The following is a 3,605-nucleotide window of genomic DNA, read 5'->3' on the forward strand; positions in this document are numbered from 1 at the left end:
TGCATAAAGCAGCATATTTGTCCACTCCCATGTTGATAAGAGTATTAAATACTTGACTAATCTCCCTTTAAGGTACATTTTGAACGGATTAAAAATGTGAGATTAATTTGCAATTAATCGCAATTAAATATTTTAATCGATTGACAGCCCTAGATTAAACACAAATATGTTCAAAACATGCACTGGCACATAGCAGGAGACAGCGTAGTCCATTCATTCCATTCCATTCCAAAACAGTAGGAGTGCTAGTCTGGGGCTGAAGGGGAAATAGAATATCCAGTAGTTGCCGTGAGCTTTGTACCTGATGTAGAACTAAAGGGAATCAAAAGGGGCCCTTAGCTGATGTCTGCCTCTGGCCATCCTAGCAGGTTAATCCCCGTCTCCAGGAGGTCTCTTTCCAGATACAGAGCGATGAGTGTTGTGAGCATGCACCCTTAAGAAAATCCATTTGAAGGTATATTATTAGTGTAAATCTAATGCACAACATGACAGTTTCTTTCATTAGACAGATGAGATGTTTTTACTCCTCTGATGGATGTGAGATCTGTAGCTTTGTTATAGGGGCGGCCATAATGACCAACAGTGAGCGTGTGCCGTTACGGGCCACAGCTTTTGATTCCCTGTCCAATCCCACGGCGACATCACACACACACACACACACACACACACACCCCCCGTGTGCAGAAGTTGTATCAAGGTCGTTTCAAATCACCCCCGTCCCCATTAAAGCGACAAGTTCAAACCGCGATGCATCCGCCGCGCTGAAGAAGGCAACATAAATAAGCTTGGTTGACAAGTGAATATAAAGCTTCTGAGTGGGAGTGGGGGAGGCAGAGGGCGGAGGGGTAAAGAAAATATTTTTTCACCCTTTAATGGAGCCGTCAACAATCACTTTTCAGCAGAGAGACAGAGTCACAAGGCGGATGGCGGTTTTGTGGTCGAAGGCAGAGGGGAAGCATCATTACCATAGAAAACATTACAGCCAGCGACGGACATCCAGGCCATCAAAGATGATCATCTCATAAATTCCATGCACTGTATAATAGGCCTGTCACTCCTGAAGGCTGAAGGGAGAATAATGCCCACGGCTGATTTTTTATCTTCCACAGTGCTTCTGCTGATTACTGCTAAATAGGCCTCAGCTTGTTCAGCTAATACACACACACACACACATACACACACACACACACATGCTGACGTGAAACCACAATGTGGTGGGCAGCTTTTTGATGGCCACTGTCCGAATCCATATGTCCCTCTCAATCTGCCGTGTCTTATCATTAAGCCAATAATTTGATGAGCAATTAAAGGGAGGCCGTAGTAAACAACCACCCAGCCGGCTTGATGTGTGACACGTCGGAGCGGGAGACACCCTGCAACCAACGCTAAAATGTCAGCGGTGGGTAATCAGCCATCGGCAGAGAGACCCTGGATGGGCAATCATGACAGCAGATACACACTGTAGGTGTTTATGGCTTCACAAATCCACACACAAGCACGCACATGGGCCGAATAACAATAAGACGTTCATTTAGAACAGGGCCCAGCTAAATAAAAGACTAATGCCTTAGGTAGCAAACTCTCTCCCCGTCTTAAAGGTCACTAATGATGTCTTTGCCTCTGAAAACATGCAGTCTAGACAATGTTTTGGAGGGAATATTTCTAGCGGGATGGGGGGGGGGGGTAAGACAGGCAGTTTCCCCCCTTCTCGTTAATTACATGATTAAGCTCTGCTAAGGTTAAAGACCCATTCCAAGCCCTGCATTGCTAATTGGGACACAAGTGATGCTGCTGTCCGGACTTCATCTCCTCCTAGTATTCTCCTCACACACACGCACACACACACACATTTAATAGGTTACATCATGTGAAGGCACAAGTCGTTCTACATTTTAATTGTGTGAGCCAGGAAACACCCTGTTGTGGCACCGCATTTAACACAAATAAGAGTTTAGCTAATGCACTCAGCCAGCAGCAGTACAATCATTTCTACAGTTAACTCCTGATACTACGAGGCTCTAACTAACTCAATACCCTTTTCATTCAAACACTTATGCAACGCTGTTAGTTTGGTTTAGGAAGAGAAAATGATGACAGTGATGCATTCATATATATTGTATGTATACACACATAAAGTGGTTAATGTGCTTTCCATGATCGCATCTGACTGATTCTTAATGATAGATAATGAAGGACTGTTAGCATATTTACTAGAAAGAGCACTGTTATCTAGTGACTTATCTTTGATTGATGGTAATTATCTTTTAAGAGATTATTATTACAGATAAAAACTTTTTTTTTTCAACCAAAATCCTGCAGAAGAGGTTGACTATCAGCCCCAACTGTGACCGCAGTCTTCCTCTTAAGACATGTAAATATATGTATTTATATATTATATATATATATAATATATATATATAATATTTTTCTAAATGTTTTACTTGAGTACTTTCACACGGAACGCGAAAAAGTTAGTTTTTTTCAGAACAAGGTTGATTTTCTGAGCTTCCGCACAGCGAATAAAAGCATAAACCAATCACGTTGTGTGGAACGGTTTGAGTTGCGCCTATATTTATGAAACAACAACATTCTGTAGTCCGAACCAGGACTGCAAACTTTATTACTCCTTTCAACCTTGACAAAGGCAGCACAGACCAGATCCACTTCTTCCTCATTCTTACCTTTCACAATAAAAGCCCTAGACATATAATACTGGTAGGTGAGGAGTTTTGCATGTTGGTGTTATTTATTCATCACGGCCCTGGTGTGTACAGGCCTTCAGGCTGCCCCAACAACCCCCACCGATATGGCACACTGTAGCCTGAGAGGAAACCTGGGGCAAAAAAAGAGGCTGCAAAGCAGTCGCTGCTGCTCGTTAAGCTCAACGCTGTGAGCCCCTGGTAATAACTGAAGGTAACTCAAATGAGCATATTAACATATTTATCCACCCTCTCCTCTCATCTAGATTTTAGTCGCTGGACAGAAATCTTTCAACTATAAAAGTGGAAGTGGCAAAATTCTGAAATCAGGCCCTTGAATGTAAGAAAACAATGGTGTCAAAAGAGGGAGCAGTGAAGACTATTTGACCTGAAGATAAGAGCATGTTAGAGCACTGGGTATGTTTGTATTGAGGATGAAGAGGAGATCTCTACGTGTTCACTTTTCACACAAAAATAAACTGTTCAAATGAATCCTGCACCTTAGTCTTTCTAACATCTGTCAACTCTTCACAACACCTTTGTTACAGGAGAGATGAATGGCTTGTAGGCGTACAGCTGAGAGTGAGCTAGCAACACTGAACCTCTACGGACTGAAGCGTAATGAGCACCATGAAAGGCCCGTGTGGCCGGCAGAGCTAGCGGCTAGCTGTGCCCAGAGTAGAGACCCTCAACGGTGAGCGGCGACTTAAGTTCTTCATTAAAACGTAATGAAAGAAAATCAGAAGCGTTGTCTGTTAATGAGTAACGAACGCAGACTTTAACCCCCCCTCCATTCTGCTTCTGCTGCTTCACTTGAGTCCTCGACAGAGACAAATAAACTTAGCTTGTGTAAATGGAGCAGAAAGCATTCAGAGGGGGGAAGACGAATAGGGCACACGCTCGCAC

General features: G+C 43.2%; 1 long non-coding RNA gene across 1 annotated transcript; it reads left to right on the forward strand.

Moving 5' to 3' along the window:
- Nucleotides 1–307: 307 nt before the first annotated feature.
- LOC119482498 lies at nucleotides 308–3,396 on the forward strand. The gene is made up of 3 exons (XR_005205444.1): nucleotides 308–454; nucleotides 2,966–3,116; nucleotides 3,248–3,396. It is a non-coding gene; the product is annotated as an uncharacterized LOC119482498 (long non-coding RNA).
- The last annotated feature ends 209 nt before the right edge of the window (nucleotides 3,397–3,605 follow it).

The sequence above is a fragment of the Sebastes umbrosus genome, chromosome 23 (genome assembly GCF_015220745.1).
Source record: "Sebastes umbrosus isolate fSebUmb1 chromosome 23, fSebUmb1.pri, whole genome shotgun sequence".
NCBI lineage: Eukaryota > Metazoa > Chordata > Actinopteri > Perciformes > Sebastidae > Sebastes > Sebastes umbrosus.